This window comes from Sapajus apella, unplaced genomic scaffold (assembly GCF_009761245.1).
Source record: "Sapajus apella isolate SASKATOON/1434 unplaced genomic scaffold, GSC_monkey_1.0 scaffold79, whole genome shotgun sequence".
Lineage (NCBI taxonomy): Eukaryota > Metazoa > Chordata > Mammalia > Primates > Cebidae > Sapajus > Sapajus apella.
In genome coordinates, this window is record NW_022437019.1 from 7,232,060 (window position 1) to 7,250,269 (window position 18,210).

The window sequence follows — 18,210 nt, forward strand, 5'->3', positions numbered from 1 at the left end:
AAGAATATGAAAAAAAGCCTTGAAATGTCTATATCAAATATTAAAATTGATTACCTCTGGATGACAGGATTCTTGATGACTTTTTTTTCTTTTTGTTGTTTTTAGTTTAAGTTCCAGGATACATGTGCAGGGTGTGCAGGTTTGTTACATAGGTAAATGTGTGCCATGGTGGTTTGCTGCACCTATCAACCCATCACTTAAGTATTAAGCTCCGCATGCATTAGCCATTTATCCTGATGCTCTTCCACCCCCTGCCCCAACGTTTTTCTACACCAATTTATTTCTCCTTTCTTTGACTTCAATAACATCTTAGATCCTTAGATATGGTTGCACAGGTTAAAGGCTTTTTTAGTTTTTGCAGTCTTTTTGTTCTTTACATTGCATAATTTCTATTGCCACATCTTCAATTTCACTGGCTCATTTCTCTTTCATCTCCATTCTGCTATTTTGCCCATCCAGTAAATTTTTTGTGAGTTTTCAGTTATCAAATTTCATTTGATTCTTTTTTCATAGTTTTAATTTTGCTTCTGAAAACTTATATATCCATTCATTTCAATGTGTTCATCTTTATCTAATGGATGATCCTTATAATAGCTACTTTAAGGTGTTTGATAATCCCAACATCTAGGTTATCTCAGGCTTGGTATTTGTTGAGTATCTACTTCCTTAGATATTGGTTTGATAATTTTGGTTCTTTGTATGTTGAATGCTTTTGGATTGTATCTAAGATATTTTTAATATCAATGTTGATAGACTTTAGGTTCAATTAAATCCTCTGCAGGATGTTATTTATTTCTTTATTGTGTAAGCAGGCAATTGGCTAGGTGGGTTCAGACCACAAGTTCTGATTCTCCTTCTTAGGGTGGTGGTTCCAATGTCATTTCAGTTTTTCAAGCCTTTCTTATGCTTTTTGAATCTGCTTGGCACATGTGCATCTTAGGAGTTTGTCTTGAACTGGAACAGTAGTTTATATGGCAGTTCACTTTTTAAAGCCTTTGCTGATTTCTTTGAGTCTGTCCTGTACCTGCACAGCTTGGGGTAAGCCCAGGACTTAGGTCACTTCATACACAGAATCCCCTTCTTTGGTTCTTTCCTCCTTGGGATTTCTTTCATACTCTTTAGCTTGCAGTGGTTTGTTTTCCTTATGCCTTTGGCCAGAAAGATGTATATCTCTCAGACTTTTAGCTTTCACTGTCATGAATTTCCTAGTGACTGGAATCTCACTTTGTTGGCCAATATTTAAATTTCGACTATAGTTCTCAATTCATTTGCTATTATTTACTTTTCAGAATTCTCAAATAGTGCATTTTGCAGTCTGTTCAGTTTTTAGTTGTAACAGTGAAGAAATAACCTGTATCAAGTTCTCCATTTGGCTGGCACCTTGTGTACCCTGATATTCCATTTTTCCTTAAGTGTTTATTTTCTTAATCTTCTTTTTTTTTTTTTTAAATTATGCTTTAAGTTCTGGGGTACACGTGCAGAACATGCAGGTTTGCTACATAGGTATACACATTTCATGGTGGTTTGCTACATCCATCAACCTGTCATCTACATTAGGCATTTCCCCTGATGCTATCCCTCCCCTAGCCCCCAACCCCTGACAGGCCCCAGTATATGATGTCCCCCTCCCTATGTCCATATATTCTCATTGTTCAACACCGACTTATGAGTGAGAACATGCAGTGTTTGGTTATCTGTTCTTATGTCAATTTGCTGAGAATGATGGTTTCCAGCTTTATCCATGTCCCTGCAAAGGGCATGAACCCATCTTCTTTTATGGCTGCATAGTATTCCATGGTGTATATGTGCCACATTTTCTTTATCTAGTCTATCATTGATGGGCATTTGGGTTGATTCCAAGTCTTTGCTATTGTGAACAGTGCTGAAATGAACATACATGTGCATGTGTTTTTATAAAATAGAATGATTTGTAATCCTTTGGGCATACACCCAGTAATGGGATTGTTGGGTCAAATAGTATTTCTATTTCTAGAACCTTGAGAAATCGACATGCTGTCTTCCACAATGGTTGCACTAGTTTACACTCCCACCAACAGTGTAAAAGTGTTCCTATTTCTCCACATCCTCTCCAGCATCTGTTGTCTCCAGATTTTTTAATTATCACCATTCTAACTGGTGTGAGATGGTATCTCAATGTGGTTTTCGTTTACATTTGTCTAATGATCAGTGCTGATGAGCTTTTTTTCATATGTTTGTTGACTGCATAAATGTCTTCTTATTAGAAGTTGTCTGTTCAAAAATTTCCTACTATTAACATAAGCTACATATAGAGGTAAATATGAATTTTTTAAAAAATTTTTAACTTAAATATTTTTCTATTGCTGCTGAGCAAATTAATGTATTTTTTAATTTTAAAAGGAATAATTATGGGAAATACCATGGTTTTTCAGTAAATATTATAATGATTTAATCATTTTTCAATGATTAGATAATCAGACATGAAAATGGTAAGCAATTTGGATACATATATGGGAAAATAGGCGGTCTGCACTTATGACAGCGGTATGCAAATTAGTATAGTCTTTTTCATAGACAACATGGAGAGCTTGATAAATGTAACCTGTGCATTTCCTTTGACCTAAAAGTTCAAATTTCAGGAATAAAATTATATGGAAACACCAATGCATCAGTGTATAAGTACAATGCATAAGTGTGTATATGTTAATTGTTGCATCATTATGTGAAAATTGGAAAGAAACTCATCAATATGGTGATAGTTCAATATAATACCATATTTCCATACCATAAACTTCTATGTAGCCATTAAAAAGAACATAACACCTGTATCTACTCAGAGAAAAAGATAGTGTCCACGATTTATGTCTGAGTAACAAGTGGGTTACCTAACATTATACTTAGAGAAAATTCCCTTTATGTATATTTATTTGTTAATAAATAATGTGCAGAATCATTATCGAAAGACACATACATTTCTATTTCTGCATTTTCAGTTTCCCTGGCTCTTTCTTCTTTCATCTCCATTCTGCTATTAAGTCCATCCACTAAATTTTTTTTGATATAAAATATTGTATTTTTCAGTTCTCAAATTTTCATTTGATTTTTTTAATAGTTTTAATTTTGCATCTGAAAATAACCCTCTAAGGAGATTGGAGATTGGACTGTTATGGGAACAAGGATGCTTTTCATTGTCTTTATTGCTTGATGATTTGGAAGAGTAATAAGTATTTGTATACATTTTTTTAGTTGAAAAAACGTATTACAAATATTCCTAGAAAGAACTTCAAGCTCTCTGAGAAATTCAGATTTTTATCTTCTCTACAACTCATAATTAAATAATCCCTGCTAAACCTCAGGCAGATGTACATGATGGCAGAGATAGGACTTAGCTTCAGGTGGCTGTCCTGGGAATTTCGTGGTACTACTCTAAATGGTAATGAAGAAAACTTTCTGGACAACCATCTAGAAAGAGTTAGTATTCACCATTGAGGAAAAACATAGGGTGACATGAGGGAGGCCAGGGGACACTGACTCTGAGACAGGGATCACAAATCCATGCCTCCAAGCTTGCCTCAGGGTATATTTGAAGGTTTGGTTATAGGGCAACAAAGGCTAGAGTGAGTAGTGAGTAATCCCACATACTCTGTGGAAATCAAGGGAAGGGTTTACATACAACTGATTCCCACTTGCTGGGTTGACCACCTTAGCAGAGAAAGAGTAACAGTTTCTTATCAAAGTCCAGGTCTTTGAATTAATTAACAAATGTAAAGTAACAAATGACAGGGTTGGTAGATCTAAGTTCAAGGGAAAAGAGAGCCTTGAGGGAACATCTCTGAATTCTAGTATACTAAATGTCCAAACAACTTACGTGGACACTTAGTCACCTGCTGTCTCAAAGGATTTGAAAAACTATTTCATGCATGTAAGACTTGTTTTTATATTGTGTGGTTCGTGAGGGAGTGACTCCTTACTATGCTTTAATTTTCTTGAACTTGTATACTACTTGACATTTTTATATGACATTTTAATTTAATTTTGTTGTTTTTCATCTATTTTCTCCACTACAATGTCAGCTCCATGAAGCACTTTGCTTCTTTTGTTCTCTGCTATAGACCCAGTATTGAAATGGTGCCTTACACTGTCTGGGGACTCAATAAATGTCATTGATTAAAGAATGATGCCTGAGGACTAGAAATGGGATTTTTCATTTTCCACTTCTTTCCTCACTTTAGTGTTAGGACTTTGACATCAGTCAGGAAGAGGTCTTGCAAATCAAGAGAAGATGTGAAAGTGTCCTTTCCATTCATCTTTTAAGTACCGTGAACTTGGCTCAGATTCTCCACTGTTGGCAACACATATGCTGGCAACACAACAGATTCTAAAACAGGAAGAATCACAGTATTTATTTTCCTATTTGAAAACTCATTGCCATTTCCTCCCCAACTGGTACTACGATTAATACATTTCAACCTGCCCTGTCCCAAATTTAGTTCATCCATTATATTACCATTTTCCCCTGATTCTGAAATGAGCATTTGATTTCATATTTTAATATATCTGAAATGTGAATATCTCTTACTATCATTGGTATCTTAGCAGTGTGTCATAGTTTAATTTGTAGTGTTTGGTATGTTGTACAATTAATGGATCTTAGATTTGTGAAGTATGATATTTGGGTTTCTCATACTTCTGTTTTAGTATTTTAGAAGATTCAATGGAAATTAGTGTAGTAGGAAGAGAACTTCAGTTGTAAACAAAGAAACTGAATTTAGTTCTGCTAATTATGTAGGTGAAAATGGAAATTGGCACTTTGTTACCTTTAAAAAATATATTACTATAAAATATGTAGCTGAAAAAAGGTTATCTTCTACTCTGTAATGTAATTATATAAATTTCTTTAGAATTCAACCTAGATTTGTGAGTTTCATTCTGTGGAATTATGGGAATCTCGGAAGTTTGTTTTCAGATGCTGTCTGTATTCCTTACCACTGCCCACTGGTAGATATTAATCTTCAAGGTCCAACCAACATCCTTGAATAGAACTGAATTTTGCTTCCCTTTGTCGATATAAAAATTCTCCTCCAAAAACTGCAGTGTATTTACTGGAATATTAAGAATTCACTTGTATTTTATAAATAGACCTGCTGTACAAGAATTAACCTTTTTCTTTATTAAAAGAACTTAAGTCCAATTGAGTGAAAGTGAAACCATAGGAGAATTAGAATAAAAGAGCTTATCAGACTTTGCTACAACTATAAAGAAAATGATGTGAAAATGTACGTTCTGAAGAATTTAAAGAAAATGTAATGCATTTTAAAATCTTGTCACTGTAATATCTATATTGCACATCTTAAAACTCTCCATTTCACCTGTGGGCAGTAGATAAATATTCAGGACTGAAATATTTAAAAGTGAAAGGTTGTGTGGTTTAAATTTTATAAGAAGAGATTATATCTCAGATCTGCTTTCTTAGGACTCTGACAGAAGCATTTTTGAAAAATTCCTCTTCAGTCTAAAGCTGAAGGTGGAGCCCTTGTGCTGTGTCCAAGAGGCATTCTCAGCATTCACTCTTTCAAACTTGCTTATGCAGTCAGTTCTGCAGTTTTCAAAAGGACACAATGTAGAAAAAAAAAGGTGGATGTTTTCTTTAACTTTTGGATTGTCACCTTGGATATCTTGTGGATAGATGGGATTTCACGAGACGTGGGAAATCAACCAAAAGCCCTGTTGAGGTTTGGAGTTTGAGGGTTTTGGCAGTGACTTGTGGTTTTGGCTACTTCTGGGGGATGAGAGGAGACTGTCATTGTCAATGTCACTGTGGGAAGTTTCTCTGGCAATGTCTCTGCATGGCCTCAGTTTCACCATTTGTAAGATGAGTAGGTTCATTTAGCTATCCAGATCAGCTTGCTCTGAAAGAATCAAACTGCCCATGCTCCAGGTATGAGGGCAAGGGAAGAAAACAGGTAGAAAGCATTAACACCTATGAAGTCCCTATTCTGTGTGACCAGAACTTCACAATTGCTAACTCATTTTCTTTCCAACAAAAACCCTGTGAAGTAGATATTACTAATACTCTTTTGTAGATAAAGGTGGTCGAGGTCAGTGGCATTAATTTCTGCAAAGACACATACTGAAGAAGCAATAAGGCTGGGTTCTGGACCCAGCTTAGTCTAACTTCATTTTTGGGGATATTGCTACTGTAATCAAAGCTTTGTGTACACTTGCAACATAAAATATAAAAAATAGTCTTTTTTTTTTTGGAATTTATGTAGGTATAAGACAGATGCAGTTTTCCAAATGGCCATCCAGTTGTTCCAGGCCTCCTTATTGCATAAGTCATCTTTTCCTTGCTGTTTTGAGGTGTCCATAATATAGATTTCTGTGTACTTTTGGGTTCATTCTTGCACTTTCTATTATAGTCCATTGTTAACCTCTGTCTGTTCATGTGCTGTTGCCACACTCTTTTAGTTATTTTGGCTTCATAATGTTTAACTCCTCTTTGGGCTAGTCCCTCTTATACTCTGATTTTTTTTTTTTAATGCAGATTTATTTTTTTCCTGGCTAGTTTTATGTGCTTATTTTGCCATATAAATCTTAGAGTTAAGATTTCCCTACATTTACAGATTAGGAAGAAATAACATTTCTATGATGATGAGTCTTCCTTTGTAAGAATACATTATACTTTCATTTATTTATCATTTTATATCTCTCAAGAGTATTTACATCTATTTGTTATTTAGATCTTGATAATTACTTATAATATTTATTCTTAGAGATTTATTTTTTACTGCTTTTGATTTTTTGGTATTTTATTCCATTATTCGCTAGAAGTTTTGTTTTTAGATATTAAAGGCATCATTTTTGTATATTAGTTTTACATCCAGGCTACTTATTTGTATTTGCTTTTTTGGTAACAAGTTTTTCACTTGGACTCTTGAATTTTTCTTATATACAATCATATTATCTTCAAATACTAAACAATTTTAAATTTTTAATTGTGTTAATTGGAACTTCCAGAACAATGTCAAATAATTGAAGTGAGAAAGGATAGCCATCTGTTTTTGTTTTATAGAAATTGTTTTCTAATGTTAAATCATGTCTGCACTTCTGGTTCTACTCCAGTTGGCTATTATGTTAAATTATTTTAATATATTGCTGGATTCATTTTACAGATGATTTTTTTTTAATCCTCACAAATGAAACATTTATAATTTCCTTTTGATTATACTCTTATTGGGTTTCATGTCAAAATTAGTATTGCTTCATAAAATGAACTGTGAAGCTTTTCATCTTTTTCTATGGTATGAAACAGTTTATAACAAAGGAATTATTTGTTCCTTGGTTTGGGAAGATGTGTCCCTAAAACATGAGTGTTTCATTGTATTTTTAATTCTTTGTATAGTAAGTAGTTTATTAAAGTTTCTTACTGATTACAGATTCAGTATTCATAAAACATGTTCTAAGAGAAGTGTTTATTTTATTTAGAGTTTTTGATTTATTGATGTGAGGCTGTACAGAATGTTTTCTGATAATTTTTTGGTAATATAAATAAAATATCATTTTTTTTTCACTCTAATGAATTAATTGGCTAGGCAATGATTACCTATGACTGCTACATCACAAAAACAGAAATGGTCCACAATATCATCTATGAAGTTGTCTTATCAAATAAAGGAATTCAAATTATATGAACCATCTAGATGTAACTGCCCATATTCAGCAAATGAAGAATATAAAAGAATATATTAAACAGCACTGAAGGATATAATCAACAAAATCCAGACTGTAAGCAAACCACAGGATAAAAGACAACAACAACAACAAAATTATAGGGGAAAAACAAGAGCTAAGGAGAGAAGGGAAACATCAGAAGAGACCTAGAAGATATGTCAACCAATTGTAATTTATGGATCTTATTTGGTTACTGGTTGAAACAAACCAAAAAAAAAATGATAAGAAATAAAAAATATGAAAACTTAAATATTCACACTGAATCTGTGATGATGATAGAGTGCTATCTTTAAAAAGAGATACTACCTTTTAGTGATACACACTAAATATTTACAATTGAAATGGTTTAATGTCTAAAACATACTTCAAAATAATATAGGCTGCAGGGAGTGGATGGGGGATAGCAATGGAACAAAATAAGCCATGGTAATAACTGAAGCTGGTTAATGGGTTAAGTTTTATTCTTTCTATCTTTGTACATATTTGACATGTTTCAATAATGAAAACCAAAAATGCTTTGAATTTCCAGTTATGTTTTCTTTTTCATGATTAATATTGGCTATTTGATGTTTTCTTTTTTCATTTTTTTGATAATGCTTTCCAGAAGTAAATAAGTCTGTTTTATTAATTTTTACAGAGGACGGGGCTTCCATTTTATTAGTCTACATTTTCAAAATTTGATTAGTTTTCTATTATTTTCTGATTTTAAAAAATGGATCCCATTCTCCTTTCTTCAGCTTCTTTTTAGCTGTACCCCTAGATGCTGTCTGAGAAAGGAGTGAGGTTTGATTTTTTTCCCTGAGTATTTAAATCCATAGTACTGTATTTGATCATTCTCTTTCTTCTACGAGACTAAGGAGATTAATTTCATGATGCCACACATCTCTGTTTACTTTAGTAATCTCTAGAAGGCAAAATCTTACTGGACTTTCATTATCATCCCGCATTTTTTTCATCTTTACAGCAGTTGTACATCACCAACCCCTCTTGTTAGAATCTCAAAGCTTCCTGTATCCTCTGGGACCTGCGCTGTTGATCAGTAAACTGTCCTGTGTCTTCTCTCCGCTTTGCATCATGTTCTGTTCTTATTGTGATCAAAATCTGTGTTTCTGTGGGTTCAATCCTCTTAAAAAAGCTGTATTTTCCTCTTCCTTCCTGCTCCATGTACCTCAAGTAGATGCAGGATTTGTATACTCATTCTCATTACCTCTTCTAGACCAGAACCCTGTCTTTCTTGAAAAGAAACCCCTGCTCCTTCTGGGAATGCATAGTATCTTTTTCCCATAATGTCCCTACCCTACTGCATTGTCATTCTTATAACTTCAATGCCTATTATGATGCTTGGCAAATCTAGTTACTGTCCTTCAACATCTGGTCTCTTAATTCCTTGAACTTTTAATGATCTTTTCCCTTTAATCTACCAGCGTAGTTTTTGATGGTTAGCATAGTTTAATTTTAAATTTTTCTTAATTTCTGTTTTTATAATATTTTAATATGAACACACTATGATTTTGAAAATATTTGAGAATAAACACAATATTCCAATCACCTAAATTCTACCATCAACATTTTATTCTACTTGCTTACCACATAGCTATTCACCTACCCATTGCTCTATCTATGCATTAAGCCATCATATTCTCTTTTGGATAAATTTCAAAGTAAATTGCTCATTTCACTATATTTCTCTCTACATATTTGATCATGCATATCATTAACTATAGTTCAATATTCATTTAAATATTTATTTTTTGAGATAGAATCTTGCTCTGTGGCTCAGGCCGGAGTGTAGTGGCACGATTTTGGCTCACTGCAACCTCCACTCCTGGGTTCAAGCAATTATCCTGCCTCAGCCTTCCTACTAGCTGGGATTACAGGTGTGCACTACCATGCCCAGCTAATTTTTGTATTTTTAATCGAGATGGGTTTGCCATGTTGGCCAGGCTGGTCTTGAACTCTGACTTCAAGTGATCTGCCCACCTCAGCCTCCCAAAGTGCTGAGATTATAGGCGTGAGCCACCATGCCTGGCCACGATTTAAAAATTACGTACAATGAAATGCCCAACTCTTAAGTGTATCTTAGCTGAATTTTGCCAAATGCATATTGCTGTGTAATCCAAATCCAAATCAAGATATGGAATATTATCATAATCCCAGAATGTTTCCTCATGCCCTGTCCCATTCAATCCCTTACAGTTCCAGAGGCAAGCATTGTTTTGATTTTTCAGTTCTAAAGCTTTGCATTTGCTAGAATTTCATATGAAACAGATCAAATCAGTCTTTCTTTCTTGAACAGATTTTCTTTCTATACTTTAAAATTAATTTTTATTTAAACTTTTTATTTCAAAATACTTTTAGATTTACAGAAATATTGCGAAGATAGTACAGAGAGTTCTCATATACACCTCACCCAGTTTTTCCTACTGTTAACATTTTACATAACTGTGCTACATTTGTTACAACGAGGGAACCAACATCAGTACATTACTGTTAACAAATCTCTACACTTCATTTGAATTTTGATAGTTTTTAAAAATAATGTGCTTTGTCTGTTCCAGGATCCCATCCAAGATACCACTTTACATGTCTCTTTGGCTTCGTCTGGTTTGTCAGTGTTTCTCAGTCTCCTTATTTTTATTAACTTTAATAGCTTTGAGGTCAGTTTTTTGTTGTTGTTGCTTGTAGCATATCCCTTATTTTGGGTATGAAGTATTTTTTTCCATGATAAACATTAAGGAAGGAAAGAATATTACAGAGATGAAGTGCCATTCTTGTTATAGCATATTAAGATCTAGCTGAGGTAACGCTTGTCAGGGTCTCCAGTGTAAAGCTACCTTTTCCTCCTTTCCATACTCTTATTCTTTCTAAGCAAGTCACTAAGTGAAGCCTAAACTTAATTAGTGGAGAGTTAAGCTCCTAGTTGGGACAATTTCTACATAAGTTATCTGAAATTCTGTATGGGATATCTGGGTCTTTTATGGAAAATTTATTTTTCCTTTACCAAATTTAAAAAAGTTATTAATTTCTCATTATATTGTATTGTAAGGTAATGGCTAAATGGTCTCTACGTCTTGCAAATATGGCTTCAGCAGGGGTTCAAAAATATTAATTTTTGTAAATGTTTTAAGAGCATTCAAAAAAAGATTATATATTTTCTATTTCTTAGACATAAGAAACTTATTGCTACTCAAGTATTTTATGACCTTTTGCAATATTTGATTAGTTGATATGTCATTTTAAATTAAGTATGTAAAGTCTCAACATTATTATAATGTTTATGAGTTCTTATATTTTTCATGGTTATTCATTTATATGTTTTTACCTTGTTTTATTAAGAGCATAAAGTTTCTTCTTCCTGTTTGTTTGCTTTTGGGTATAATGTAATTTCTGTTAAAATGAAACAGCTTGCTCTAGTTAATTTGATACCTTATGCCTTGAATTCTATATCTAATATTTGTATTACCATACATGCTTTCATTTTGTTTGCACTTATAGGTGTGCCTTTGTTCATACCTTGCAGTTAACCTTTTTTTTCTTTTATATTTCATGTAACTATATAAACCTCAATTATATATATATATATATATATATATATATATATATACATATATATATACATATATATATACATATATATATACATATATATATGTATATATATATGTATTTTTTTTTCTTATCAGAAGAATATAATCTGGTTACATGTATAGTGATTCCTGACACACATAGAGTTATTCCTTTATATTTAATGTTTCTATTTACCTATATTTCCTTTTTCTTCTGTCTTATATTTTACTAAGTAAATTTTTTCTTTATTTTATACTGTTATATTATTAGTTTTAAATCATATTCATTTTAGTAATTTCTCATACATTTTAATGAATAAATTTTAACCTTGTTTTCTAAAAATTTAAAAGTGATTAATACTTATATCTTTTTGAAAACAAGATATAAATATCCTTCTACTTTTCTTTTCTTGGTGTTCTGCATATTTTTCCTTTTTTTTTTTTGCAATCATATTTGAATTTTCCAGTACAATATTGATTACCTTTTAAGATAGTGCTTTCTTGTTTTACTTACAAAATATGTGAAGTGTCAGAGTCTTTTATTTTTTTAAATATTATGTTGCTTACATAATGTCTATTTCCTCTAAAGTCAGTTTTTATGCTTATTTTTATCTTTCTCTTTAATGTTCTTGTCCTCAGTTTGATTTTTTTTTCAAATTTATACATAAAAGACAAAGTTGATTAAAAGTCTTGCTAGCACGTGAGTCTGAAGTTTGATTCTTTTTTTTCAAATTTATGCATAAAAGACAAAGTTGATTAAAAGTCTTGCAAGCACGTGAGTCCTCCACAGTTTTATTTGCTTGTTTAAGAAACAGGATTGTCACGGGATTGGGAGGACTACCTACCAGCCAACTCTTTGTAAATAATGTGTACAGGGATAGGTTGTCTTCTTAGGATGGATGGAGGGTGGATACCAATCTTAGGCTCTCTACTTCCGTCAAATTAAGGATGGATTTACTCTGAGTATAGAATAATTTATTGTGGTAATAATAATATAACAATCACAATAGCAAACATTTGTTGAGTATTTTATATAAATTAATATTTCCATAATTCTGTGAGGTAGACACTATTATATATTATTTGATATAATGGATAAGAAAACATGTATCAAGGACTTAATTTATTTCTTCTATTTTATGCATTTAATGTGTTAAGGCTGTATAGCTATAAATATGAACTGCACTAGTCATTCAGGCTCCAGAGACCATTCTCTTAACCAGTGTAATTCTTGCTGCTTCTTACTTGAAGAGGAAAAAAAGAATTCATTTCAGTTTTGCTCAGAGCTGTCTTTTCCCCACTGTATGTCTGAAGTTATCTTAGCTTATTTCTGCTTCATTTCTAGGCCCCATGCTTATGACAGGAAAATTCCTTTTTCAATTCCTCTACTGTACGTCCTTCTCTACTCTAGTTGCTATCATCAGCCCTCCCACTTTGTTTAGAGTAGTGGCATCTAATAAAATTTTCTGCTATAATAGAAATGTCCTATGGCTGTATTGTCCAATACAGAAGCCACTAGCCACTTGTGTGTTACCATATTGGACAGCATAGGTTTAGAGAACTGTTTTTCACTGTGCTTGATCTGGGATGGATGTTGCAATCAGCCTGTCTGTACCATGGATGTTGGCTGCACACTGGCCCACTCATTAATTGCCCTGAGGATTGCTCCATATCCTGCTGCTTCTTCCAGTTCTTGTTGACTCTAAACTTGGAGTTTCGTTGTATCACCACTGGGAAAAGTGGCTCTGTAGTGCCCTCTCTTTTGTTTCTCTTAGATTGTCTCTTTTACTCAAACTCTTCTGTCAATCTTATTCCATTTGCTCTCTGCTTTTCAGAAATTTCTTCAAAGTTTGACTCACTGATTAAATGCTTTTCTGTTTTCAAGAGTTGGTCAGAGTTTAAAAAAAAATACATTTGTTGGTATTTCCCCAAGATTTTAGGAAGGAAATAAAAGGATGTACATGTCATTATTTTATGATCTTGAGTTAGAGAGTTAATGTGCTTTCAATGATTTTACATGTCATGTAATGTAATGGATGAACAACTATAAGAAAAGTACTTTCTCTTTTCTGAAGCCATTAAGAATATATTGTTCATATTTAATATTTCAGAATGGAAGAAATGGTCCCTGTATCATAGATAACTGTAAGCTGTTTGGACCTCTTTAAATGAAAATAAGCAAGCACATCTTATTTTATATAATCTTTGCTCCTTTGTAAATGGTTGGTAGTCCTCTTTTCTTTTCTCCCTTTCTCCTTCTTCAACTCTTCCCGTTTCCTTTCTCTTGCTGGTGCAGATTAGAAGTTCAGGTATACTGGTGATCAAACTTCCTTATCAGTTTTTTTGGTGGGGGTTACATGAACATTGTAGTATTTGTGAAGGCTTATTGCCATTTCATTTCATATTATTTTTTGGCTTATTCACAATGAGGCACAATGGTCACTAAATAGAGGATGTATTTTTGGAGGGACATCAATAATATTTTTGAATTACAATAGGAAGTTAAGAGGCTGCACAGCAGATGATATCATAATGCCTCCTACTCATACAACATTCTGATATGGGGATATGTGATGTTCATGATGTTTCAAACATTTATTCAGTTTGCAGAGTGTCATGATCATACTGTTCTTGGAGTGGGTGCAAGAGAGTAATTTTACTTTTGAATCATAGTGTAACAATGAAGGCTTTTAAAGACAAGGCATGAGAATAGTAGGTACTATTTTGGCTCTGAACAAAAATATTCCAGTGAGCTCTGTCTGCTTCCATCATGAAGGCACCTGGTGAGAAACACCTGCTGCTCCTCTCTTCTATCATGAAATAACTTGATGTCAGGAAATAAAACTCTTCCACTGACATGTTCTGAAAAGAGGGATTACAAAATCTTATATGTTGAGAAGACTTTGATTTTGAGATGATGGATTAGATCAACTGTACTTTTCCTCCTCAGGATGAGAAGTGTGTCAATATTTTTAATGACGTTGGTCATGGACTATTATTTCATAGGATCTCGTTTCAGCAACAGACATTATTTTGTTCAATATTATTTTAAAGTATTTTCCATGATGTACATAAGTATACACACACACACACACACACACACACACACACACACACACACACACATATACACTTTTATAATACTATAGCCATAGCAAACATACTAATTTAGCACATGTAAATTCATGAACATTTCTTCATGTTGTTAAATATTCTTCTGCAATATCATTTTAAATGGCTACAATGTTTTAATGAATAAATGTGCTGTAATTTAACATCTCCTTATCAAACAATCACAAATAGTGCTGTGATGAACACATCTGCATAGTTATTTTTGACAATATCATTGATTATTTCCTTAGAGTGAGGTTTTTCAACCTGGCACTACTGGCACTTGGGGAAGGATAATTATTTGTTGTAGAGGACCGTCCTGCACACTGTACAGTGTTTAGCAATATCCCTGGCCTCTAACCATTAGATGCCAGAAGCACCCCTACCCCAGTGGTGACAGCCAAAACTGTCTCGAGACATTGCCAAATGTCCTGGGAAGCCAGAATCTTCCCCCATCGTGAACCACTGCCACAGAGTAAATTATTTAAAGAAGAATTTCTCACACAAATCATATGCACAGATTTAAACAATCCATGTGGGTTTTATTTTCACTTTAAATAAGGTAATTGAAGGATATAAAGAGACAACTTTTAAAATTTGTGAAAAATGTTTTTCTAAACCAAGGGTGTCCAGTCTTTTCGCTTCCTTAGGCAACATTGAAAGAACTGTCTTTGGCTGCACATACGTTAACACTAATGGTCACAAACAGTCTTATAATGTTTTAAGAAAGTTTACCAGTTTGTATTGGCTGCATTTGCGGCTTGGACAAGCTTGCAAACCTTTCCTACCGACGTTCTTCAGGTGTGGTGTACCTGGTGGTAAATACAAGTGGGGTTCTATTTCATCATTAGCTACAGAAAAATCTTTCTGTGTAGCTATAAAGTGATAAAACTCACAGATATGGAATGAGAGAAGACCCAGCTCTCAAACTGCTTCTCATCTTTCTGACTACATAATATTTCATAATTTCCGATTCTGTAACCACATTACACATTTTTTACACCTGATGTTTTCCTTTTCTCAGCAGTAAAAGACTGATTGCTTGGATTTGGAATCAGTCAAAGTAAGATTCCAATATGAAATCTTACCAGTTTCTAACTAATCTTTGTAGGCTTTAATCCTCAGCTTCTGTAACTGTAAGATGGGAATAAGGTCTACTATCCAGAGTGGTTGGAAAAATTAAAAGTCAGATGTTTTAAGGCTCTTAAGAATGCTTGGCACCTATGAAGCACTCATAATAGTATCCCTTTCTCCAAATTAAAAGAATAATAATTAATTTCCTCAAATTAATTGTATGCCCCTCCACTCTCTAAGGAGGCATTTTAACAGTAAAAGTTGTCTTGAAAGTTTTCACTGGTGGAGTAGATGAAGTTGTGATATTTTAGGGACGTAACTTATAATTGTGTGAGAGACAACATGATAGTTACTTAATGAGTTATTTGGAACAGTATCCTATTGGATGTGGGAAAAAATGCTAGAAATTTGATCTTCTATGTATTTTAAATGTCATCCATTTTAATTTAATATTAGTAAAATGGTGTGATATATATAAGTTAATTGTGACTGCTTGCTCAAAATTTCTTTACTGCTGGTGTGTGAGAGCATTGTGTGTTTTGGAGACCACTGACTGACTGAAGGTAGTTTGTTTGTTTGTTTTTCTGTTTCTGTGATTTTGGAGAGAGAAAAGGAGTTGTAAATGTCACTGACTCTCAGAATCCCCGCAATTCACTGTGTGTTGTTTCAATATTATTATGCACAAGCCTTCATTATCCTTGCAGTTTTCAATCACAGCAGAAGTATATTTTAAATGTTCTCACCCTAGCCATTCTCTCAAGATTGACTGAAATGGGGAGCAGGATGCAGCATTTCCCCAAGTCGCAGATAGCACCTGGGAAGATTTATTTCTCTCTGTTTTAGAAATGGAAAATAAAACACAAGATTCTTTCTCTTTTGAAAAATATAAACTGATTATCAAGTGAAAACAATGCCCAAATTAACTCTTATCCTAGTCCCTCTCTACAATCCTCCTTTGAAATAAGAATACCTTGAAGAAATGGATACATTCCCTGATGGAAGGCATATACTATGATATCAGGTTTTAGAAGCTGGTGGAAGGGTGTGGGTTGTGTATATACATGTGTGCGTATGTTTGTGCACACTCAGTCATGTTTTAATAGGGGACCCAATATTCACTGGGTTCCTGATGTCTGACAGGCTCTTTATACTGGACACTTATCATCCAATTTCACCTTCATACAGGCAAGATAAGAGAAAAGAGAATCTCGTGCCCCTCTCATGGTAAACATTTTCGTCAAATAAAGAAAGAATAGGTGGGAAGTTAAGGTCCTATTGTATCCACATTGACTTCACCCCTGCTTCTGCTACCTTAGTGTTCCACTCTACAGACTTATTGGTATTTTATATTTCCAGAAATTTCTATGTACACAAAGAAAAAAATATGTATACACTGTTTTCACAAATGAGAGTCATTGCATGGAAATGGAAATCATGTGATAGTGATTGCTATTCAAACTACTTTTCTTCACTTTGCAATATCTTTGGGATAATTTCCATACCAGTATATATAGATTTACCTCATTTTTTTTATATCCTCATGACATTCCACTGCAAGGATTTACTATAATTAATTTAGCTACTTCCTTATTCAACACTGTAATATATCTGTATGCCTCTTTGAACACTTATGTAGGGTTAAATTTATAAAAATACGAATTACTGTTTCAAAATGTATGCATATTTAAAATTTAGATTCAGCAACAAGAGTACATCAATATATCCTCCCATAAGTGAGAATTTTTTTTCCCAAATTCTCATATTGTTTAAGTTTTGGGATAAAAATAACATTTAATTTTTGCCTTAATTTATTATTCTTGAATAATGAGTGAGATTGAGCATCTCTTCGTAAGCCTATTTGCATGTGGATCTCCTGGAAATAAGTGGTTTTATAATCATTATCAAGAGGGCCCTTTCATTGTATTGGTTTAATCTCTGTTTTGCACTTAGGGTCGCAAAGAAGCCAGAGTGGAGGCTGAAGGGATAATGGATTTAAATGAATTTTGGCTGTACCATCAAGCAGTCTGATCACTGAGGAAATATCAAAAGCTTCACCCAAGTGACTCATCATTCAAATTCCACAGAGGTAATATAATAACTTATATTGCTCAGCCTTTTGACTATTTAGTTGGCTGTGTGAGATCAACGGTACCCACTTTCTCTGCTGGATTTTGCTTTGGGAAAGAGATTTATTGGTTAGATCTCACATTACAACGCTGTCAGTGGCTTTGGGACCCGATTCCCAATACTCAGAAGCATAGAGCAAAATTATTTAACATCTTGGCCTCAGGTAACAATATCTACTTCATTGAGTTGGATCAGGCATCAAATTCTGTGGGGATATACTATTGTCCACTGAATACTCTATCCTTCATCTTGTTTCATCATTTTCTGAGGCTTTGCTTTGTACTGGATAGTGAAAAGCTTGCAGCTGCAGATAAACCAAAGTGGCAATTTTAGGAGGCATGTGAAATAAAAATGTGACTGGTCATGCATATGGATTATTAGATGTATAATGTATAATATAGCTTTCTATATGTAGTGTTACCTAGATTGGGCTCATGTGCTATTATTATGCTTTTAAAATGGAGTGCTTTTTTCATGAAGTTCAGATGGTCTGACTAGTTTATATTCTCCAAACACTTCTTGTATTACTCTTTCATTAGATTCTACTCTTAAAATTAACTATATGGTCTCTACAGACAAGAAGCAAAGGTTCTGCACTGCTACAGCCTTCTGTTAAAAGACA

General features: G+C 33.5%; 1 long non-coding RNA gene across 1 annotated transcript in view; it reads left to right on the top strand.

Moving 5' to 3' along the window:
* Positions 1-17,115: 17,115 nt before the first annotated feature.
* Positions 17,116-18,210, top strand: part of LOC116533093 — a 257,320-nt gene continuing 256,225 nt past the window's right edge. The window contains exon 1 of the long non-coding RNA XR_004261081.1: positions 17,116-17,547. This is a non-coding gene — a long non-coding RNA (uncharacterized LOC116533093). The remainder of the gene's footprint in view (positions 17,548-18,210) is intronic.